The sequence below is a fragment of the Columba livia genome, chromosome 1 (genome assembly GCF_036013475.1).
Source record: "Columba livia isolate bColLiv1 breed racing homer chromosome 1, bColLiv1.pat.W.v2, whole genome shotgun sequence".
Taxonomy (NCBI): Eukaryota; Metazoa; Chordata; class Aves; order Columbiformes; family Columbidae; genus Columba; species Columba livia.
Window position 1 is genome coordinate 59,833,466 of NC_088602.1, and position 26,635 is coordinate 59,860,100.

Genomic DNA, 26,635 nt, shown 5'->3' on the forward strand with positions numbered 1-26,635 from the left:
TAGCACACACTAAATCTGTCTTGCACCTCATTGCAAAACTTTTTTATGTACCAGACTCTAGATTTTATTGATTTTTTTTTTTTTAATCAGAGAATAATAATTGTGATTAACTGTTTTAAAGATGCAGTTGTGTAGATGTTTGTACTGATCCACCTGGCATCAAAGTCACTCATTTTTTTCACATTCAACAGCTGCTCTGTAGGTTTTTTTTATTATTACTAGACTGCCATGCTGTATATAATTTTTAGATCCTTTAACTAAAGTCATACAATACGCCTACAGGTAGTGAGTTACAGAGTATCCACTATCTCTTGCATTTCTGAGTAATTAATGTAGTAGTGGTAATAGCTCATATAGACTGACTTAAATTCTGGAATCTCTGAGTATATAAGCAAGCTCATTCCCCACCATAATTCATCTGTCCACCTTCAGTCCTTAAGGTGAGACATTATGTGGCTGGGAGCAAAGGAACGATAGGTCCTTAAGGTATATTCCTGCTGCTATGACCGGAAGTTTTCATTCTCTGGCCATTGCCAGAGTATGGGCTATATTCATCACTCATTCTGGAAGTAGCTTCAGGCTAAGTGCTGATACCATTAGCTAAGCATTTTCCTTTCAGGCAAGAACATAGCTGCAGCTCTCCTGGATTTGATTTGTTTCACTATTAAGAAAGGAGAAGCTATCCCAAGGGAGGTGTTTGTTTCAGAAAAACAGTAAGTTAAATGCTATTCTCAATTATGTTGGTGTAAAGTTGAATTAAATCCTAGTTAAATTCAGAGGATTAGATCTAAGTTTACATCTCAGTACTGGAGATAAGAATATGGCCAAACATTCAAAAAGGAAATTGTTAAGTTTCTAAATTTATCAGTCACTCAAAAGCTAATTGATGAATTGTGTTGATTGAAATTACTAGCAAATTGTTCAGAAAGAGAAGTGTTTATAATCTATGACATGCAATGTGACAGAATGGATATTTTAAAAATAAAAATAAAGTACTTTGAAAATTTATATTATTCCCTGAATTTGATGAATCAAAAATCTTGTGGAATACTTTCGCTTCTACATTTACTCCTCTGTTACAAAGTGAAACCATCTCAAAGGAAAAACAAACAAACAAACAAACAACAAGCAGAAAAACCATGCTATGAACTTTCCAAATTAATTAGTAATTAAAAAACTTTTTTGCAAGTTATTAAATTACCTCAGCTGGTTTTCCATGTTCAGTAAGTATTTTGTTGTGCTTGCATTTGTTTTTTTGTTGGGGTTTGGTTTTGGTTTGGGTTGGGTTGAGTTGGGTTGGGTATTTTAAAGCATCTAGTTTCAGTCCCAGGTTCAGTATACCCTTCTTTTTGCTTGAATTTTTAAATTCATTCTCTTCACTTGAAGTTTTAAAATCTCTATTTAATTTTGTACAATACAAATGTCAGTACTTGTCATATAAGGTTAGTTGGTATATATTAGGGAATACTGAAAGATCACTGAATTATTTGGTATACTGTAGAAAAGTAATACTTTAAAAGATATAAAATCAGGTATTTCTCCAATGTTTAATCACCATTTAAAAATGCCATAAATGTTCTGTCATTTTTACTGCATTATTAATGGTCTTCTCTTTGAAAAAGAATGAGTAGAATTAAAGTGTATATGGATAGCTTGTTATAAGTACCTCAAGTACTAGGTGTCTAATGTACTATTCATGTTTGGAAAAAAAACCTTTCAATTGGTAGCTATTAGTGTTTGTTTAATAAAATCTGAAGATATTGACAATATTTCCTCATATCCTTCATTACTTATACTTTGAACACAATTTCAAGTGCCAACAATGTGACTGATATGTGAAACTGTCAATGGGATGTTTTTATTTTGGATTTACCTTAAACAGACTTTACAGCACGACTCACAGGTTTTTCAGGTGTTAAACTGAGTCTAACCCTAACACAGGGTTTATTCAGAAGGCATTGACTATATAATCCTTGCAAACAGCTATTATATATGTTAATAGGGGTATTTGCAACCCACAATGCAGTGCTGTTATTTCAAATCTCCAGTTAAACTGAAAAAGGCAGTTCTCTGTAAAATCTCTTTTGAATTGTAAATATTGATGCAAAACCACTAAGATTTCTTCTATATTCTGTTAAATGATACAAAACCAATATAGATTTTGAAAAAAAAACACCAAACCACACAGTGATATGTAGTAACATCGCTATACAAATACAGATACATTCATACTGTTTCAAGTATAAGTCTGTGTATAGCAGGATGTTTGCTCTATGTAAGTTAGGTAAGAGAATGATAATTTCTGAAACATGTCTGCATACGAATTTCTATTAATCAGAGAAAACATACTTTATTCATGATGCCACATGGATTCTTAATGGGGTTGGCAAAGGTTTATTTTGCATTCAGTGGGATAGATACATAACAATATTGCAACACAACCATAAACCATAGCACTCCTGTAATCTCCAGTTTTGATTCCTGAAAGGGTCCTATGTCTTGTTTTTTGCTGATGCTTATCTTCCTCCATGACCCTGGGTGACAGGTACAAGTCTGGGAGAGGTGGGATAGATTAAAGCAGAAACTTTAGGTTCAGTGCTACATGGGCATAGGTGGTGCTAAGGGAAAGTAGATGAGTAGTGAGTCTGTGGTAGAGTAGCAGGTGGCTATATGAAGCACAGCTGATTGATGCTGGCCAGCTGACTGCTAAATTAAACTGAGCTGTTTAACCTGGGGAAAAAATCAAGAGCTCAAGTATAAGGCAGATAAAGGCATTTTGGGGGTCATGGGAAAAAGTCAGCTTTTGGGGAACAGTATTGCATGAGAGCAGAATCCAGCTGGAGCAATTTTTTTAGTGAAGTTTGAAATTTTCACGGGTCTAAACCTCATTAGCCTTAATTTGCCCATCAATTTCACTGTATATGGACTTTGCCAAGCCTTGCAAACAGTTTTAATTCATACACCATTGTGCTTATTCCTCATTGATGTCCTTTAGACTTTTGAACTTTTTGAACTAGAAAATAAAAATTAAAAAAGAACAGGCTATGAGATTTCTTTTATAAATTCCATGATGTAATAAGTTTTATATTGAAATACTTTTAAAAACTTCTATGCACCGAGGAGGAAATTCTTTTGATCAATGAAAACCAGTGCATGGCTCTATGCAACTTTAAGTTGTAAGGGTTTCATTTTAAAAAATATAAAATATTAAAAAATCACAAGTATTATTCTTAAAATAAAGAATTCTGTTGCAGCTTGTAGATAATAAAGATTCCACAACAAGGTTCTCTATACCATTTAAGATACTGTAGTTTATCAGAGACATCCACATGGGAGTGGTAGATGTTTCAGGAGAGGAGACTTATACTGGAAGCTGGATGCCAGAGAGGACATTCTAGAGCATGTCATATGGCAATGGATGCTACTGTGAAGCAACTCAACCAAACCTTAGATTTCACCAGATCATAATGGAAGCTTAGACATCTAGCAATAGACAAAGAGAAACTTCATTCAAAGCACAGTCCCCTCCCTGTCCCTAAATACTGGTAAGGTACAAATCTCCCATAGGTACTGAGTTATATCTCTGAGAACCATAATCTTATGTATCCTAGGACACCTCATGTGGCTCCAGATGCATATAGAAATATAGGCTACCAAACTGAGCCCGAGTCTCCACTAAAGATAACAGGAACCTAGGAACTAAGCTTACACACAGAAGTGAATAGTTAGATGTCTGCAATACATCACTGAATATCACCCAAAAATACCAGAATTGAAACTTCAATCCATATCTCAGGATAAGACCCTTCAACACTGTAAACACAGATTATACTTTACTCCTAGAACTGTCCTTTGCCTTGAGGTAATGAATAGCAAGCACACAAGACTCAACTGGTAAGAATTCCAGTAAAGTACAGAAAAAAAAATACTGGTAAAAAGAAGGAAAGCAAGATGAGTTTTTTTCCTAAGATGCGGTTTAAACGTTTCAAAGACAAAGAGCATGTGTAGCCAGCTTCTTAGAGAGCATTGCCAAGAAATGCTGACTGTACAGCTGGACTGATCCAGATTGACATCAGTGGTAGGAGAGTCCAATAGAAGCTTTCAAGAAACAAGATATTCTTGGCAATAAAACTAAAAATATGACTAGTTATACCAGTTCTGATATAAAATTGGCAGGCATTCTCCAAATTTTTGAAGGCATTATCAGTTGAAAGCAATCCAAATGGTGATGAGCAAAAAGAGAACACCTGCTTTTCATTGATAAACACATACTGCTCAAGACATTAGTTCCTGGATAAAGATACATGTGTGTGCTTCTGCAATAACTGCCTGTTTAAGAAATGTCTGGGAAAAGAAAGTAGAGAACAATCAGAACAACATGACTACATTTAAAAGAGACTTTCGTGCTGAGTATATATTAAGAGGATAATTTGTCTTGCCGTGTTTAATCATTATCAACAATAGCTGTTCATACAAGGCTTTCTTCCTCAGACCAGCTGCCCCTCCTACTTTTTTATTCAGCAAGGACTGATTTGTATCAAGTTATTTTTTAAATAAAAATGTTTAAGTGATAGAAAAGAATAATGTTACCAGTCATGTAAACTAAATCATCCAACACTATAGTGACTATGTTCCTTTGTAGAGTACTGTTCCAGTTAGATCCCAGTCTGAAATAATACCTGAAGAAATTAAACCATAAAAGAGAATCCACTATTAAGATTGCATGAAAAGATTACAGATATGTGGAACATTTATTACAAAACTTCTTTAGATCTCTTTTCTTACAGAATTTGCCAACAATTGAATATATGAATCCTATTCAGTGTATTACTGCATACTGAGACAAATATTTACCAAAATATATATGAAAAGCAGCTTAGGTAAAAAATATTACTCTTCACAGATGAACTCACACACACTGATTATTTTGCCCTCAGACTTAAGAGATTACATATGATGATCAAAATAAATATTAAAACTTGTATTAAATTCTGTAATATGCCTTAAAATATTAGCTGAATTACAATAAATAATCATAATTTTAAAAACATAAGAACTGGTATAAGTTAAATGAGACAGACACAAAACATATTCCATTCTTCTAGGGTAGAACAAAAAGATTATTTTAGTATTTGTTATGTTATCACCTTTCAATTAACTTGTCAAGAAAGTAACAAAGAGGTGATTTTTGAAACTGCAAAATAAAAATTCACCCAATAAACTGTCCTGAAGAGTTTTTCCCAGTCTGAAAATTGTTAAAACTATTCTATGTGCTAATGCAGGGAAATGACAGTTCACGCATAGCTTTAACGTTATACGAGTACAAATAGTGTGGAGTAGATTTTAGTCCAAAATAGACTAGAACAGTCTTTGCATGGGATCAGGCAAGCACTAAGAAACAAAACAATTCAAATAACTTGTTTCATTTACTCAAAATCCTTAAAAATCCTCTCTTACAAGAATAAAAGCAGATAAGAAAAGAAAATTTAAACACAACACTCCCATTTTACCATCTTTGTATTTAGGTCCTTTGCTGCAGAAATATTTCCTACAGCCTATTATAATGATATAACCTCCATCGAACAGTATACTATTCTATCACCATTTTTGATTGATTAAATAGAATAATAGAATCACAGAATGGTTTCAATTGGAAGAGATCTTAATGATCATGTAGTTGCAACCTGCCCAACATGGGCAGGAACACCTTCCAGCAGAGCAGGCTGTTCCAAGCCCTATCTAACCTCACCTTGAACATTTCCAATTATGGAGACTCCACAACTCCACCGGAAAACCTGTTCCAGTGTTTCACTTCCCTGATTGTATAAAACGTCTTCATTATGTCCAATCTAAATCTACTCCCTTTTAGTTTAAAACCATTATTCCTTGTTCTACCACTACAGGACCTGGAAAAAACAAACAAACAAACAAAAACCATCTCTCCTTCTCATAAGCCTACTTCAAGTATTATAAGGCCACAATAAGGCCTCCCCAGAGCTTTGTCTTCTCCAGGTCATACAATTCTTGTGCTGGGGACCCCAGGGTTGGACAAATTACTCCACATGAGGTCTCACAAGAGAATCACCTCCTGCAACCTCCTCTGGGTGGCGTCCCTTCCTGCTGCACCATTCAACCGGGCATCATCCACAAACTTCCTAATGGGAACACTCAGTCCCAATGTCTATGTCATTAAGTCATTGAACAGTACTGATCCTGATATGGACTACTGAGGGATACCAAATGTTACTGACCTCCATTTGGACATGGAGCTGTTGACATTCTTTGGATGTGGTTATCCAGCCAACCCCTTACACATCGAATACTTCATCCATCAAATCTGCATCTCTCCAATATAGAAACAAGGGTGTTGCGTAGGACTGTATCAAAGGCCTTGCAGAAGTTAAGGTAGGTGATATCAGTCGCTGTTCCCTCATCCACCAAAGCTGTCACTCCGTCTTGGAAGGCTACCAGATTAGTTAAGCAAGATTTTCCCTTGGTGAAGCCATGTTTGCAGACTCAAATCACTTCCTTGTGATCCATATGCTTTGATTTACCTTTTTACCCTTTTTTAAAATGGGTGATATGTTTCTCTTTTTCAAGTCACTAGGGACTCCACCTAACTGCCAGGACTTTTCAAATATGATGGAGCACAGCTTAGAAACTACACCTGCCCGTTCCATCAAGGCCCTGGACTTAAGGATCGCAACAGCTCAACTGGGCCTATATGAAGTGTCTTAGGAAAGGATGTACAATGCCACTAAAGTATTTGTTTCTCTCTATAAAACAAACTTTAAATGACCAGCTCAGGTCGTCTGTGCTGAAGACATAAAAGTGTAGTCAGACATACTTCACCTCAAAGAGTGAAGTTATTATCAATCTATTACTGATCACCCCTAACTTTTACCTATTTTTATATACTTTTTTTTTTTAAATTATTATTTTTTAAAGGCCTTAACTGGTCTATTATGGACATCCAGTGTTTTGGAAAACCCTTGTGAAATTAAAAGAATAATGGTCCATATCTGTATTATCTGTCTCTCCTGTGACCAGAACGAGAACTGCATAATGGTTAAAATGGTATGAATAGAGCGATAACACAGAAAACTTCTTCTGCTTTGTGTAATTTGTTCCCTAGAGCATGAAGGTATGCATGTATGAATATATACGTCTGTCTAACGTAACTATAGATGTTCTCATTAACCATATAAATATTAATTTCATTTTTTTTAGTCTCATGGCTTCAAGTAACTTGTGGTAATGATTAATACAAGTTAATTAAAAGGATATAATATTTGGCAGAATGTTTAATTTTTTAAGTTTTAAGTTCAACTTATGTCTCTATGGCCTTACTTAAATAGTGATTATACTTAAATAGTGATTCAGGAGTCATCGTCTCCCTAACTGTAGCTTATACCATACATTATTTGATATGTCTTCTTACTTTTTTATTATTATGTACTCCAGACTAAATAAGAACATTTTTTCACAGAGAAGTTTTCTTCTGCCCTAATAATTTTCTTCAAAAGATACACATAAAATAAATCAAAATTCTAATATTTTGAACTGGGCTGACTTAAACGAAATTCAGTATTTCAGCTGAAGAAGTATTATAGCTTTGTAGAAATTAATTTTGTTGTTTCCTTTTTTTTTCCTATATCAGTCTTCATTTGTGCTAATTAATTTTGACAAATATTCATTCTGTCAGTTCCAGTTCTCAAATGGATCACAATGAAGGATGAGCAGTGTGAGTGATTGACTCTTATTGTCAGTAGTAAATGTCTTCTGTTGTTACATTACTCTCTTACTTTGTCTACATCTTCTCAATGTCTTACTAGCTCTGATGCTGAGTGATGTAAATTAAAAAATTGTGTTGTCTGTAAACATATTCCTTTTTTCCCCTATATTCACCTTTTCAAATATTGTCATGTTCACTTAATACATTAAGGTATAAAGATAATGGTGAACAGCCGTAGCCACAACCATAAGACAGGAAGTAACTGTATTAGCTGAGTCTATATAGTGATTGTATTACTTCTTTCATTTGAAATGCATTACCTTCTTAGCAAAAAAGAAAAAAAAAAAAAAAGAAATTGAATGGATTCCAAGCCTTCATGCCTTCAGTCTGTACTTCTAAGCTTGCACATAGACACATAGTTTGTGATCTTTACTAGGCTTTGCTCCTGGAACAAAATGGCAGCATCAGACTTCCTTAACTGAACATCAGGAGGGAGTTGCTGAATGTCTGAAGTGATTATATTAACTGTTCTCTCTTTCACAGTACTCTTGCTGACAAGCAGAAGATTCCAATGTGGAGGATGTCAGATGCTTTTGATTGAATATGCTATTTGGGAGCCAAAATACTTCAGAAACACATATTGAGCCCTTTTTATTTTTTCCATTCTTTTCCCATACTTTCTTACTCCTAAGCCCTTGCAAAATAGATTTTTCAAGACAGTTCCGTTCAAAATATGCTTACAGACATGGAAGATTTTTGTGAATCAGAATTGTTTTCTCTTAGCCATTGCATCTAGTAGGTTAGAAATGTACTGTTTTGTTTTTGTGTGTGTGTGCATTTTTTTGTTTTGTTTTATTTTGTTTTGTTTTGTTTTCCCCAACCTATGTTCCCCTCTAATCATCCCTTGCACTTTCTACAATACAGTTGGAGATATTCTTTGGTTTTCCACATTTCTGAAGAGATTATTCTATTCTGTTTTCTGTGAATGAGAAGAGCAGAGTATACTGTCACCACACGCATGTTCTCTTCCCCAGTAGTAATCCTTGCATACCTGGAACAAGAACTTTTGGAACAAGAACTTTTTCTATTTTTAGTATTATTTTTAAGCTATCCAATATTTTGTAATCAAGCCTCTACTTAAATCTCTATGGAATTTTAAATTCTATTTTCATTATGAAAAGAAAGTCTTTTTTGTCTTTTTTTTTAATTTGTTTTATTTTTTTTTTTAATGTGAACACTGTCTTTAACCAGAGTAAAAGTGAAAATTTGCCCTGTAAAATATAATAAAATATTGTAGACATGACAAGAAGTCTCTGTTTTCTATTGTGAGTTTAGAGGTGGGCTGAAGCATGAACCAGTAGTGTTAATACTCAAACAGGAATGGGTGGAGAATCAATATATAAAGAACTATTAAGTCCAGCTCCTGAAGAGCTTGACAGTCCATGTTGTAAAGACTGTCTAACCAGTCTATTATAACCTTATCTTAGTCATTATATAGCACATAAAAAAGTTTGAACTTTCTGCAGTCATCATATAGAGAACATAATATGCTCTAATATTATTTAATTTTACCCTCAGTATCAAAATAACAGGATAGCTCAAGATTTATCTGTAAATTTTTGTTGGATTCTTTTCAGCGATCACTTGATTTGTTCACTTTTGACAAGTAAATTGAAAGTTTTTAGTATTTAAAATATCACAGAAAGAGGTATTTTTCAAATCAGATGAGTGGAATAAACTTCCTTAGTTTAGACAGCTAGGGATAGACTCACATATTTTACTTTGCAGTGTGTGATCAATTACAAGGAAGATATAGAAAACCTGATTTGATTCTCACTTTTTTTTTTTCCACTTTTTTTTTTCTTTTTTAATATGAAAGTCATCCCAATCATTTTGTGAGAGTCATATCTGATCTGAACTCATCCAGTGAGAAAAAATTACATTCCAGGTTCTTTCCTTTTTTCTTTTTTTTTTTTTTTAATATTTTAAATCACGGTCATTTGAGACATTTACACAGTCCTTTTGATATAAGAAACAAATTTTTAAGGCAATGGAGATTCAGATAAAGTGCTTTTCAGCAAGCCACTGGTAAAAGATGAGAAAGAACAGGATTGTCACGAGTATAGAAATTCCTTGCAATTTTATCAAATAAGAGAAATAAAGGAGGGGGGAAATGCAGGGAAAAAAATCGAACTTCAGTCCAAATTTCAGTATTACAATGAAACATAATTGCATTTCCACTCTTAAAAAAAGTTGTTAACTACTTAGCTACTTCTATAGAGCTAATCTGTGGTCCATTACTTATCACACTTTCCTTACTACTTTGTGCTTTCTCTTTTTGGTCAAACATATTTTTGGTAGCACTTGCTTACTTTCTGAGTTCTCTAGTGCATCACTGTGGATTCTTTTTTAAAATATTGGTGCTAAACTAATAAAAAGTACTATAAATAATAGTATAAATATGATGGTTATAAATTACTGCTGCAGATGTTCAAACTATTTATAGTAGAAAAAATATGCAAATGATCAAGGAAAACTTGATTGGATAGATGAATATCACCACTAAGGATACTCATTTTTTAATGAAAATCAACAGAACATGCACTGAATTATATTTTTATCCTAAGATCTTTGCATAACTAAAATAAGATTGATATTGATCCACTTCACAGTGATATAGAATGCATTTCTTCTTCTTACCTGTACCATTGGAGGGCACCAGTTTCAGAACATGGGATACTTATTTGTGGACAGTATTATAGAACACACAGACACACAAAATTATTAATGCTAATTACGTGCATATATTTTTTGCTATTTGTCAGCTTTTAAATACTTCCAGACTTCTGAGATAATTTTGTAGTTAGTGTGTGGTTTAGAAAACTTTCTGTTTGCTCCTTTGAGTTTCATGTAATGATACTGAAGGACTTGCTCAGCACAAAAGCCATTATTTAGGGAAAGGACTGGGATATTAATAATTTGTAAGCCCTGCATAAATCTATCCATGTATGGAAGAAACAGCTTCAACTAACAGATAATCACATCTCTCACCATTTCTGTAGGATATTTTCTGCATTTGTTTTTTGTATTTTCTTCACTGTTAAAATTTCTCCCCGTCAGCAAGTACCCAATACCAAGACTACCTTCTACTTCAGTGCTGCTAAGAATGCAGTCTTTTGTAAACACTGTCTCATTACGGAAAGAGGAAATACTTCTCTTTCTCAAACAAAAAATATACAAAATCTCACTTTACTCATTCAGAAGATTCAGATTATTATAAAGAAAATAGATGTGAGAGTTCGACAGCTGATTAAAACAGTAAATCTGTCACCACGAAAAAGAAAAAGGTAAGTAGAGTCAGTTCATCACAGGTACAAGGAACCGGTTAGTAAAATTACTAAGTTGAAGTGCTGTATCTTTTCTTAAGCCAATGCCACATATTAGCAATTAATTTATAAAAGAAGGTATAGTTAGAGCCAAATTTCAATCCAACCATGAAACTACACGACAACTGAAATATGGGAAAAAATATGTGAAAATCATTGACATAAGCACAGTTGCTAAATGAAGAGGGTAAAGTGTGTGTTGTGGTTTAACTTGGCCAGCAACTAACCATCACACACAGCCATTCACTCACTTTCTCCTGCCCTTTGTGGGACAAGGGAGAGAACCGGGAAAAAAAGGTAAATCTGGTGGGTTAAGACAAAGACAGTATAATATGACAGAAAGGGAAAATAAATAAATAAAATAGTGTAATAATAATAATAATAATAATAAATAATAATAATAATGAACAATGAAATTGCTGACCAGACATTAAGTGATACTTAGCCAGTTCCCTAGCAGTGGTCACCCTCCCCACTGGCCAGTTCCCCACAGTTTATATGCTGAGCATAACACCATATCGAATACCCCTTTGGCCAGTTCAGGTCAGCTGTTCTGGCTATATCACTTCCCAACTTCTTGTGCATCACCATGCTGGCAGAGCATGGGAAACTGAAAAGTCCTTGACTTAGTGTAGGCACATTTCATAACATTTTACCATCCATGTAGCAGAGTAGGTGCAGATGGAAGTTGTAGGAACCAAAACCTCCCCTATTTATCACTGGGGCACCAGGAACAGCTTTCACATGTTACCCTGGATAAGAAATAAGCAATACAAGGAAATGAGACTTAAGGAAGCAAATGGTTAATTATATGTATGGTAGTGAAGAATAAAATCAATTGGTGCATATCCAATCCAGCCTTTGAAAAGAGTGTTTTGTGTCTGTATTTCCCTTCTTTTGATGTCAAAATTGGGACATGTGACATAGTTCTAGGCATTAGACACATCAAAATTAAATAAAATCTACTAATTTATTGGTATTTTAGTATATTCTCTGATTGAGGGGTTTATTCTCAAAAGCCAGTAATTAGAAATCAGAACACTGAAAGGGTCACAAAAATAGCTATCAAGTATAACTCACTTTCACATTGACTGCTGGGTGAGAAAGAGCAAAATAGGAAACATTTGAAAAAGTTCCAGAGGATTTCAAGATATTATTGAAGCAAAAGCATGAACAAACATAATTTGATTAGAGTCATTTAGCACTGGTTTAAGAGAGGAAACTCATGTTCAAGCAAATTAAATGGTCTTCAAAGATGTTATTGTCATGAAATTCTGAGTGACTTTGGGTAATGGTAACAGGATATGGACCCGTTCACCTCTGGGTCATTATTTCAAATTTAGTCAAGGTCAACAGCAGCCAAAAGTTGTCAGTGACCTGTGTGAAATAAGCTGAAGGTCTCCTTTGTATGCTTCTTGGACACTAGCCAAAATCAAAAAGGCACCCTCACTATTATCAATCTTAGCAGCAATGAAGGAGCTGAATGGGCATGAAGGCTGCACTCCCTTCTGAATGGTGGACGTGATGCTCGTAGGTAGAACTGAAACATGCTGGGAAGACAAAGTGGAGATCCTTCTAGCAACAGTGCCTTTTACTGTACCTATATATGTGAACAATGTAGTTGAAGCACTATGTAAAATAAGGTGGTTTTTTTTTCAAATAAATAAATAAAGAAAATCAGGAAAAAAAAAAAAGAAAAAAGAAGACAGTGCTAAAAGCTTGTACTTCAGCTTAGTCTATATGAATAATTTAATAATTTCAAAAGAATATTTTACAGAGGACATAATGAATATTACAGGTTAAATAAAAACACTCTATAATATAAAGCTCAACTAAAACTGAATGTGTGTCTCAGGAAATATTATCAAAGCATAAAAGGCACAGATTATTTCATTCGATATAAGTACACAGTGTTGGAGTGTCAATGAAATATAATCTGTACATACATGGTAAGCATAAAAATATTTTCAATTTCTTGGAAAAGATACACTTTAGAGGTATTTATTAGTAATAATTTAGAAATGATTGGTTTTGTTTAATTCAAATTATGAAGACACTGATTGAGGACAGTGATTTGAGATGCTAGAGACTGAAAAATAATCAAAGCCAATACTGAAAAAAATTTTTGCCCTAAAGCCTAGTGCCTAATATGACTCCTGTTGTTACTTCTTACTTTTTTTGTTGTTTAATTACTCATTCACCAGCTCACATCATGATTCTGTCTGCACAGCTTTGTCAGATTATTGTGAAGTCCAGAAGTAGTTCTTCCTGAAAAGCAGAAGAGTCATTTCGCTCCTCTTTCCTCCCGACTCTCCATGATGCACTTCCTAGGCTCTAATCACAAATTCTGCTGTTACTAAGGAGGAAGCCTTGTCCTTATTTCTACCCACAGGGACTATCCCAAAAAAGAAATTGTCTAAATCCTAAATGATTGTAGGTGCATTCTGAGGCAGGCATCAACTCACGCATACCACTTGCGTGACAATGAACATTATCTTGCAATAGACAGCTCCCTAGAAAGCACATGGCACTGCAATGGGAAGCACTAAATTCAATGATCCATACATGATCACTGCAGAACTAGAAACATGTTGTACATCCAGCAGCAGATTTCAGAAAGAGAAACAGCTAATACAACCCTGTAGGTAGGAAATTACGTAATGCTGACAATATGTCAAGTGAGATGGATTGAAAAACAGTTAATATAAACTTAATAACAGAAAGTCCTGAAAAATAAACCTATTGAAAAAAAAAATCTGTCTCTAGCTCTACTCTTAAGTGTATGGATATTTTAGCTGGGAGGCTGCAGGTTTACAAAAACTGGTAGGCTAAAGGATCTTATTTTAAATTAGCTTTTAGATAATTATATAAATCATTACTAATCTTAAATCAAGTTTTTAAACATGACCAATTTTATATACTAAAAAAAAATAATAATAATAAAAAAAAATTACCTCTCAAATTAAAAACTGCCATTAGAAAATTTAGGACAAAGGATAATTCCAGTTTTGAATATCTCCTAGTAAGTCTTGTGTGCAGCAAGAAATTGGCTACACAGTCCAATACAGAGATCCAATATTGGATTTCATTGTTAATTTTTATTAAATATACAACAGCTCTTGCAAAAGTGTCAAAATATAAGTGAATTAATTTATCTTAGTTTCGGGTTGTATATGAATACTACTATGCTGTGATCACTTTATATTAAGAAGTTTTTTAGCCCCTAAAGTCTTAATTAAAAAATCCTTTTATCATTAGGACCCCACTTGAGCTGATCTTTTTATTTGAATCCAGTTCCACTAATCCAGTCAAAGAATAAATGGTCACGGAACTGGGTTTAGAGGCATCTGAATACATGAAATCTCATGTGAAAGAGAAGATGCAAAATACCAACAGTAAAAAAAGGGAAACCTTGGGCCGAGGGTTGTATTTAATTATATATGGGTGACAGACTACAACAGGATAAAACACATGTATTGTTTAGGGGTTAAAAGTAGAAGGGACATAGTTAAACCAGGAAATGAAAAGTAAACAATGGATAGAAACAGAAATATTTTACTATAATGATAATAACCACATGGAATAATTTGCCACCAGGGTCAAAGTGGCAAGTTTTATCAGTCACTTAAGAGAACAAGTCATTTATTGAAGAGGAAAAAAAATTAGATAAAAGTCACTTTTAACCCTGCTTTTCAACTCAGCATTTCCACTTTAAAAGCTCCTTGTTTTCTATATAGTGTTACTCTATGGATCATATCTTGCCAAAATATGCATCATGGAAATAATAAAGCTGAATTTATTTTTTTATAGGGTACTTTGCAAATGTATCATACACAATAGAGAGAGAACTACAAAGTTTTATTATAAATAATCACAACAATTTATTTTTTTCTTTGAGATTTTTTCTCCCGTTCTTTTTCAGGATAAAAGGCCAACAATTTGATTTCTTCTTAAAATAAAAGAATCCAAAATATCCACTCTAATGAATGCATCTTTTGAAAAAGTTTACTCCTTTTTATTGTATTAATGCATACAGGTTTAACAAATGGAAATATCAAAACTGATTTCTGCCTTTTAAACTTCCTATTGCAACCCTTCAGATAAAACGTTTGTTCAAATTTTCACAATTTCAAGAATCTTCAACAGTTGCTTTAATCAAAATTCCAATTTGTGATAGAGGAAGCTTTCAAGTATTTTGCCCAACTTAATATGATATTTTGACTAAATGTTCTTTCTTTGCTTCAAAAGGATAACAAACTCTAGCAATCACACTACCTGCCTCTTTTGTTGCTTCATGTCAGTTCAGGTTTACGCCTGGATAGTTTACATTCCTCAGTTCATTTACATAGCTACATCCGTGACAACCATTCTTCATTCTAGATGCATAAAAGGGGAAATATCCAAGTGTTCCTACAAGCACCTTCTAATAATATGTATTTATGCGTTACAATATATGTTACTAGCACATGCACTAGCAGCTATTCTGGAACATAATACAAAAATACTTATTAATCTATAAATTCAATTTTTAATTTTGGCAAGTTAGGAGTGAAGGGGAAGGAGCCATACGTTTAATCCCTTTGTCATGGTGAATAAGCCATGCTTTTGTGTTGTTTGTCATTCATAAATAATTTGCATATAGAAAAAAAAAATAGTCTATATTATTCTCCTTTCTATCTGTTCATCCACAGGTACCAACAGATACTTTCCAGATAACTTCCAGGCCATGAGATACTGTAGGGTAGTGTGGCAGAATGTTTCAGAATGTATAACAGGCAGCAATCTTGCTTTACAGAGAAACTGATTCCTCTAACAGATTTTTTCCATCTCTAACCTCTATGGAGCTATGATTCTCAATTATACAGCAGTCAAGCCTGGTATTAATTGCTTGTGTGCTCTCTTGGCATTTGCATGTATCTGTGTATTTGTGCTGTTTTGTATAAAAGTAGTATTTGTTTCAAAGGTTTTACTTAAAACTATATAATGCTTAATATTCTGCTATTTTGTTCTCCCATAAATTATTGTGCTCAGTATTCCACATCATAATTGTCTTAACACTTAAGATTTTGACATTTCATTCTTTTATCTCAAATCACACTTTTTATGTATTTTATACATGAGCAGATATAGGTGAGAAAAGATAAAATACCAAAACCTCAAAAAATAGTAATTTCTGTATTTTGAAATGTTACAGCAGCCCTGAGTAAGGTAATGATTCATCCTGTGCTGGCCAGAGCATATAAAGGCAAATGTTAAATATCCTTCTGTCATTAAAATTGACATGGTGGTAAATGAAAGAATTTCCTTTTTATGTATTTATTTATATTTGGCCACATGGTTAATGGAACGTCTGCTTAAAAAACAAAGAACCCTTCATCAGTGCTTACTTTTTTTTTTTTCATTTATCTTACATACTATCAACAAGAATAAGCTTTCCCTCTGCAAAAAAGCCTAACGGCTTATCGCTCAGATGATATGCAAGAAAAAGCTTTGCATTTGTGGGCAAAATCTTATCTGTGGCATGCAGAAACACGTGAAATATCAAAATAGAAATGCATCAACATTAATGTCAGAAAGGAGAAGGGAAGCAGGACCTGCCACTTTGATTAAGAGATCACCTGACAGAACTCCTTCCTGTGTGCAGAGAACAAATATATAATTCTGGCAACCAGGAGGAGTTGCTGCTTTCTCAAGTCACAATTATTAATTGCTTTGTAATCTTTGTGGCACCTAGTTACCCTATAGCACATAAAAGGCCAAACTTCTTTGTTTATATTTGCTCCATATCAAGTATATTAGACCTGTTTCTTCTTAGATAAGAGATTAGCTTTCTACAACCGTTTATGCCTCTTCTGTAATTAGCTTTTTCATTGATATGAGTGGTTTTAGGTGATGGACTTTCTAGAACTAGCAAGATCATTTTTTTTGTTTTTCTTCTTGATTTGTGAAATAACCTCATGTAGGAAAATGACGGATTTCTCCTGTTTAGGTGACTGCTAGTCAGGAACTGTGTGTGTACTCAAAATCCATGCAATATCACTATATTTAAGCTTTTATTCTAGTATCTCATATTAAATACACTTTCTCAGCCACTCCATTCTGAATGTTGATCAACAGCATCACAAATGGGTAAGTGCCAGTGAAATGGCACCATTGAAACTCATTGTCTAGTCCAGTGCCATAGGGACTTAGATAATGCACATTTCAAGTGTCTTTGTGTTCAGCTGTTACACACCACTGAATATTCTAGCTATCCTGCTATTTAGTTCAAAAGGGTCCTTTCTTTCAATAAAGTAATGTCCTGAAAACCTGACAAATTATTTTGTTCTCACTGCATTTTTTATCAAATTTATTTCCCATTTCACCCCCCCAAAATCATGACAGTAAAGAATAAAGAGGATCAAAACCACTGGCAGCCAAAGGATTCAAATGAGGGACCAGCACTGGTTACTAATTGCCCATGGTATCAGAACCTTGGTTTATTTATGTTCAGTTTCTGGAAAGAAGAACAGACCGTACGTGATTTAGCTGTTCCCTTCAGCACTCATCAAGCCTAATCCTTTTCTAATGTGCAGCTTTTAGAAAGGATATAAAATCAGATTTTTACTTGCCCCATTCAAAATAGAAGCAGCTTGAAGTCAGACCCGATGACATTTGGGTGCCCCACACTGAGTACCCTAACAGTGTTTTTGCTGCTCTGCACTTAATAAAGCTCTGCAGTAAGCCTGTAAAGAAATGTCCTTAGGAACATGCAGACAATTATCATAACTATAATTAAAAGCATTATATTGCTATTCTTAAAAGGTTCTGGATAATCTAGTGTTTAAATTGTGCTGCACAGAATATTTTTTTATATATAATTTCGTGGAACACTATGTTTCTCTCTTTTGACTTTCACTGCCCCATCAGATTACTTCCTCACCCATAATTTCTGAAATGTGCTTGGCAGCATATAATGACTGGAGGAGAATGCATGCTGCTTTCTGTGTCCTTTCAGGCTATTAATCACTAGTAAACTTGTATTCAGAGTTAGTTCATTAAATATGTATGCCTTTTGGTAATCTGATGCCTGATACATATTACAAACATTGTGCACTAACAGCAATTACATTTTCTCTAATGGGTTTTGTGATTGTAATACCGTGTTGGAGAAGTCTGTGAAGTCAGAAATTCTAAAAAGATCAGTAAAACAGATTCTGCTAAATGATAGCTCAGTAATAAACACATAGAGGAAGGTATGAGTTTGAAGCATGATAGGATAAACTATATAGGGAACTGAATTATTAAGAGACCTCTTAATTTCAGTCTGATGAAGAACAAAGAGATGAGGGGAAAAAACATATCTCAAACACTGCAAATTATCAGGGCGCTACAAAGTCATTGTTTAGTTTACATGTCCTCACTACTCTAAACCTAGCCTACTTCAAACTTGCTAAAGCTTTTAGCTTTTTTTTTTCTTTTCTTTTTGCCTTTTTTTTTTTTTTTTTTTTTTTTTTTCACCAGTGCAAATGATCCTTTCTAGAGTTAGACAGTCAAGGACTAGCAGAATATTCTTGGTGGAGGTCTAAACAGATTTTCCCCTTCTGCAGATAAACTACACCAAGAATATTTACCAAAAACACTCGACTAACAGGAAAATGAATATCACAAGTGCCTTTAATCTATTTGTCTTATGCTAGTAAGCCTGCAAAGATAAGGGTAATACTACGTTACTAGCTAAAAAAATTGTAAACCCAAAGCCAACCATAGAACTTTCTTTATGGGAATTTTTTTCTCAGTACTTAGATGAACTTTCATAGAATATGATAAGCTACGAGCAAGTATTTGACATGCTTTATAACCAATTTGAAAACTTATCTGGATTGTAGCTGGTAGTAGCAAGTTGTGTTGTTTATGTGCATAATGAAGCTTTTCTCTGATTATAACCTTGTTGGAGACTATTTATTAAAAAAAGGAGTGGTGAGAGTATTCCTTTTTCTGTTACAAAGGTTTTAAATACAGTAACTTATGACATTCAGAAATACCACTTGAAAAGAGCAAAGCCCATGAAATTTGAGAAGTGCTGACTCCAGAATTTCTGCTTGTTACAGGTGGTGAAAGATCACTCTTACTGAGGCTTCAAAAGATATTCTAGCATCTAACATATTACCTTTCTATGCAGCAAGAAAATCCTTAAGGTCCTTGCTAGGCTATGTTAATAAAAAGCTGACCTTCACACAAACAAAGGAGCACAGAGAAAAAAGGGCAGGTGAGGACACAAAATAATACCCTGCCCTGGCCAATGAGATGGCTGCTACAGGAGAGCCAACAGCCTATCAAAGGCTCCTCCATGCACAGGAAACAGTAGAGGGGCACGACAGCAAATGGGGAAGCCAAAGAATCCAGCCAGAGACACAAGCCCCAACCTGTTCCCTTCTGGGGCTGTCTCAGGGGACCCTCCAGCCCCATGGGCTGGAGCAGCCTGAATCATCTGCAGCAGCTCTCTGGAGCATCTTTTGAATGAAGGGGTGATATGAGACCCATTATAGGATACATGGTAAAAATATTTTGGTATTCTGCAACACTTATTTGGGGTTGTTTAGCAGATGAACCAAACGTGGGGAAAGGGAAATATCAGGGTGGTTTGGGAGGAACTGGTATGGTAAAGCAGAGAGATAAAGGGATAAAAGGGACACGAAAATAGGTGGCTGGTAAGTAAATGTGCCCAGTCTTGTCCTGTACATGACAATCAGCACAGTTTGTCCTGTTTTTTATTAAATAGCACTTGTAAATATTTTCTGGTGTCAGGGGATCATATTCTGTCTGTGTGTGTGGTGATCTGTACCAGCAACCAGAGTAGGGCACAGCCTTGGCAGTTTATATGTCCAGATGTCAGCAACTGGGGAGACAGGGTGTCTAAAAGCAGCTACTGGAGAGATCTGCACAGTACATACATTCATATTTCTCTTAACAGACCTTCACACTGATCAGCCACAGAGAGTAACAGGATGAGGCCATTTTTGTTGTTTCTGCTAGTGTTGATCTGCATGTCTGGCTGTATATATAGTACACGTGCACACTATAAGTGTGTTTGTTGTGTGCCTATCTGGAATATCTTCTCAGCCTCACTGCTGGTTGGACCCAGGGGCATAGCGCTGCTATAGCCTTACCTCTTAGGTTCTTGGATTCAGCAGCTCCTTAATAGATCTGTCACAGAGGCACCCCAAGGTTAGTTTAAGGGACAACAGGGTCCAAAACAACTTTTATTAAACCAGTGAGAAACGGGGTTTTAGCACTCCAAAAGTGATTTGAATACAGGTTCGGATATCAGTTGTGGAAAATGATTAAGGGGCAGCAACTAATACAACAGGCGGTCCACAGAGTGCATGCACATGGCTTCACCCAAAACAATGCTGGAGCCATCTCTGAGTCTGGGAGTACACACTTGCCTGAACACAGTGTGGGATTATTTTAAAGAGATACACATACTCGTTTTGAGTATGGAAAGTGTACACTCGCAATCCTGCGAGGGCTAATTTTATAATACACTTGCAATCCTGTGAGGAGAAATACACGTGCAAAGGTGCATGGAATATTACATGTGCTTATGTGGAAGCACGGAAGGAAGGTACACTCGTGATTGTGTGAGGAAACAACTTGTACACGTGCTCGTATTGAGCATGGAATGTATGCGTGCAAACGTGCACAGAAAGTTACACGTGTTTATGTGGAAGCACGAGAGGAAAATACACTCGCGATTCTGCGAGGATTAATTTATAATAGTGCTCGTATTGAGCACAGAAAGTACACATGCAAATGTGCACAGAAAGTAGATACACTCCCAATCCTGAGAGTGTTAATTTTACTCACACCCGTGGCGGTAAGGCAAGCGGAGTCTCCATCCTGGGGGGGCTCTCAGCAGCAGCATCTTCTCGTACTCCAAGAGACCCGCGACAAGGGGGCGGAGTCTCGACGAGAATCCCATTTTATAGCCTGATCAGATCTGACTGTAGGCATTCTAGAAGCTTCTCTGCACCCCCACACTGGCTGTGGGGTGCCCCTGAAGCTTCCAAACATCCCTCACACTGGCTGCGGGCGCTCAGCGGCTCCCTGGTGCCTCGGCACTCCCTTCTCCTAAAGGCCCTGGCCAGGGTGCTCTGGGGCCAAACAAAAGAAGCTGTTACCCTCAAACAGCAGAGAGAGAGGGAGATGTGTCTACTCCTTCTATATCGAAGGAGGTTGGGGGAGAGAAGAGGGTTTGCATTCTGCCACAAGACCTGAGTATAGTTTTTTCAGAAAAATATGTAGTTTATAGGAAGGGTTTGTCTCTTCAGCTTGTAAATGGTCATCACCTCCTCATCCCAACAAATTGCTGTTGAATTATTTGAATGAATACCGATAAATGTTTTTTATATTATTTAGAAATTTCAAGTTCATTGTTTTATAAAATATGTAAATGTTTATATCAGCATTTACTAGGAGTTTCTCTCTGTCAAGACTCAGTAGAGTTAGAGATGGTATAAAGAATGACAACTTAAAGAAATAAGGGAACAGAACAGCTACTTTTTAAGGATAATTTGAAAAGGCTAGGACTCTAGTTTGAAAAGGAAGAAGCTAAGAAGTTATATTAGTAAGATATAAAAAAAAAAAAAAGGAAGGTAGTGTATAAGGTGAATGCAGAATTGTTTGGGGCCAAATCACATAGTACTGGGTGTAGGGGGGTCTCACTGAAGCTAGGACTAGATAAACAGACTAAAAAAAAAAGTACTTAAAACTTTAGGCAATATAGTTTTTGAATTTATTGCCATAGTAGTTTGTGGGTGAAGACTATATCAGTAGGTTCTAAAGTAGATTGGAAGAATTCGTAGACAGCAGGTCCATAGAGAGATGTTAAAGAAAATGCATAAGTATATACCTTATAAGATCCCTAATTTAATGACTGTGTATAATGACATTTACAAGGGAATGGACTGCAGTAGCCAGACTTATATGCTGCTTTGAATGACATATCTCACTGACTTTACTGGGGACAGGACTAAGTGGACGGTCACTCTGACTCCAAGAACACTGCTAACTTTCTTATTCAAGAGTCTATTTTCTTAAGTGTTACACAGGTATATGTCATAAAATTTGTGACTGAAGGTCCTCATTCTGCAGTTTTCCACATGAAGAGGTACTTCTGTTCACAGTTTATCTAATTTCCACTGCCACACCAGTATAGTAAAAAAATAACAGGCTTATGGCTTGAGACTGTATAAAGTTGCAGAAACACAAAATGATAAATAAGTTCCAAAAAGGAACTATAGTGACAGCTAATCAACATTAACAACATGAATAAAATATCAGAAAAGGAAATATTGTTTAGAAGCACAGTCTTAAAATATAACATTAAAAGCATTTTGGGCATTTGCTAGGAAGTATCCAGGTACAGTCAATAGGCGTTGTATTTTTAGAAGATTCTTTAGAGCCAGTCAGTAGAGTCTTCTGGTTCAATCTCACTATTTAAAGAAAGATCTCCTGTTAAGTCAAATGGCTTGAGAGAGTGCCGTTTCCTTGGAGTATGTAATAAAACACTTTACTGTTCTACTTCTCTCGTAGAGCACATCCCTTTTGAAAATGTAAGCATTTACAGTAAACATAATATTGTTTAAGGATAAATTAGAAGGATTGCTCTTCCTTGTCCTTGGACAAAATCATGACTTATTTTAAAGAGAAAGACCTCCATCAATTTATAAAACTTATGAATTGTCAAAGATGTTATTAAGAATTTATGGGGAAAAAACATCTTATCCTTCATAGTTTGGCTTTGTTCATCCCAGAATTTATTGCCTTTTTAGCTGAAAAGAGGACTGAGTAGAATGTTCAGCTAGCTAGTAATAGATAATCTGTTTGAGTCCAGGTATGAAGAAAATTAGTAAATATATCTGCTATTCACCCATAAAAATAACACTAGAAACATGTCGCGATATTATATACCTGATGATTCACTGTCTATGACTCCTCTTGTGTCTGAAGATCACCCTCATATTACCCATTTATCTACAGAGCTCTCATTTAAACCGAATGATGACCAATTAGATAATTAAAAAAAAAAAAAACATCATTAACATCCCTAAACATTAGAAATTCAGAAAATGGTTGTATGCTGTGAGGTATTGGTATGCAAGGCCTAATGGTCTTAGCTATCAACATGGGCAAACCTTTAAGTAGTTGCAGTATAGTGTTTCTGATATTACTGCTGGTATATTTAAAGCATAGTCTTTGCAAGAGACTCCTGATATGGAATATCTCTTATTGGGTGAAAGGCAAGATTTTAAACTGTAAGGGATACTTTTAATCAGTGCTGATTGCCAATTGTTCCAAATATTCAGAGACTCTAAAATTAAGCACATAGATTGCTTAAGTTGAATACTCTAGAAATTCTCTCATAACTTGAGTAGAATCTGGAAAACTTGGGACTCAACTGCCTGCTGTGTGGGCAGAATCTTAATTAAATATTTAAATCTATTGTCTGGGTTTGCAGGTGCAAAAATGGTGTGCAAAATCAGTAACTGTCTCAAAAATCACTCTTGAAAAAATAGATGCCCAGTTTAAATAATTGGAACTAACAGCTCTGTTACATCTGTAACTTCTGTGATTTCGTGATTGCTGCAAAGATGTTTTGAATGCATCTATTTCTATGCAAATTCAGTGTGAATATGTCTGTTTATATGCAAATAAAACAGAAAATGAAAATGGATTTTTTTAAAGATATTATTCATTTTTTTAAATGTAACCACTAAAATACACTTTAATATCTTTGTTATTTTGATGTAATTGCTATAATTTATTTGAAAATTTCCTTCCATTTTCTATTGGGTGCTTGGTATATCTTACAGTATAAAATCATCAGAAGCTTGCAAGCAAAATTATTTGCAAAAACATAAAAAGTTGTGAAAAAAATAAGAATAGTAACTTTAGACTTAAAGGAAAAATTAACATTTCAAAGCAAGAAAACGTATAGTTAAAATTCCCAAATTACCTTAACCCTGTCTCCTTAGACATCCCACTCATATTACTCTTTCTTCCTATCTTCAGGACATGTTATTGTTGAGTCTAGTTTTCCTGAAAGAACCTTAAAAAGTCTAAAACTCATGCATTGACTGTTCACTTTAATAGTTTAATGCTAAGAATGTGTCCCACAAACTATAGCCAAACTATAGCAAATTAATCTAGAGATTAAATAATCCTATAGTACTAGAAAGACCTGTGGCTGATTGAATGAATCAGTGAACTTCTATTTCTGTTCAAAAAGGCTCCAGCTCAGACCAGGGTCTTGTTCAGTCAAATTCTGAATATAGACAAGGAGGGAGCACTTGGTAACATTCACGATGTTTTCATAGTCTCTGCCTGGAGTGTCCTTGTGTCCTTTGTTTTTCTGCCAAGCAGCGTGCACCTCCAAGAGAGCCTGGATCCACATACACCCTCCCATTAGGTAGCGGAAGAAAGCAGAAAGGTGTCCACTTTGCCTTCCCTATTACAGGTGAACAAGCTCAGCTTCCTTAGTCTCTACTCACACATCACGTATTCCAGACTCCACTAGTCACATTGGTGGCCCTCCACTGGACTCCAGCACATCCCTGTCTTTGCTATACTGCAGAGACCTAAATCAGGCATAGCACTCATAGATGAGTGGGCTCACAAGTGCTGAACAGAGGGAATTAATCAGCTCCATCAACTTGCAGGCAACACACCTTGAAATACCCATGAGACTGGTATTCTTTGCCGCAAGGTCACACTGCTGCCTCATGTACACCTTGCCCATCAGGAGCACAAGGTTCTTTCTGCAGGATTGCTTTCTAGTCAGTCAGTCATTCCAGGTGCAGGACTGCATTTTCCTTGGCTGAATTTTATGAGGTTCCCATCAGCCCATTTCTCTAGCTTGCTGCCCTCAGAATAGCAATTCTACTCCTCCCTAGCCCATCCTCTGTGTCCTTAGTTAGAAACTTAACTTGCTTTGGTATGAACCTCTGAAGGATATTACTAATATCCACTGGACAATTGAACCTTTTAGTGATGACCACAACACTGAGCCTGTCTCTCCAGACAGCTTTAAACTCCATTTATACAATTCATTTTTCACTACTGAAGTATGCTTTGAATGTAAGCCTCTCTCTTTAAAAATTGCATTATGTAAATGTATATTGCTGATAAACAACAGAATATAGATTAAAAATATGCTTGAATAATGCTGTATTAATTTTCTCTCATATCTTCAGGAAAAAGAGCATGCTTGCATGAACATTAAGATTATACTGACTTTACATTGTTAACAATAATATAAATTGATCTCTTTCCTACAAACTAAACAATCTCCATGTTAAAGTTGAAATAGAAACATCATTGTTTTGATTATAAAATCATGATGTACTAAAATTCTGATGAAAATAGATTCTCCTTTTAGATGAAAAAAAAAGTAGATACTTTTTAAACAGAAAATCATGAATTTTAGCCTCACATAGATTCCTTGTTAGATGAGAATTATGATTTCTCCAATAACTTATTTGCTAACTACCCATCTAATAATTTATCAGCAGGAACTAATGAACTCCCACACAGTGTACCATTTCATTTAGACTAGAAAAATACACAGTAAATTGAAAATCATCCGTACGGTCTACATTCAAACCACAAGTAGAAGCTTAAATATGGAGCTCCTGTAACACACAAACTCAACAAATAAACTACTCATTTTAAATACTCTACTGATTATCATAAAGCACACTGAGAAACACCAAAATTGCCTCTTTCTTCCAGTGTTCCATTTACTTTAAAACATTGTCTCAGTGTTATATAGATATAAGGATGTTTGAAAATGGTGCCTGTAATCTACATTTTTGATCTGTTTAAAGAGCTGCTGGCTTCAGCAGAACATTAATGCAAATCGAATGTACCTGCTGGTATGATTAGATGAATCAAATGATGGCATTTAAGTAACACCTAAATAATCTTAATTAGGATCTTCAGCTCATCTTAGCACTTGGAACTCTACAGATGGATAGTCTTAATTATCAGCCTTTTGATTAGGATAACAGCTCTAATCAAGATGATGTGGTTCTGATAGACAGCATATCAGTAAATTAATGACTGTTGTTAAGAGGAAAACATAAGTGAAAAACAAGAGCTGTCTGCTATCTGGAAGATGATAGAAGAATAAAGTCTACAATATGTGAAGAAATTAATGTTTTGTAGGAAGAACATAAGTATTCACATTTGGTATGTGTGGAATTGAGCCAATAATAACGCCTACTCCCAGTTTTCCACATTCTAGCCCCCCCGCCCCCAATTAAATATGGCTGTGAGTTCTCTCTTGCACAGTCACAAATCATGAGTAATGCAAATTAGTTTATAAACATTCCTTTTTGACACCTTGTGATTTTATGAAAGTCCAATGGACATGGAGCATTTGAACTGATGCCAGTGAAAAGGTTCCATATGTAGGTAAAAGTAACAAATGGCTTGTTAGGGGGTGCTGTTCATTTGAAATGGAGGCTAT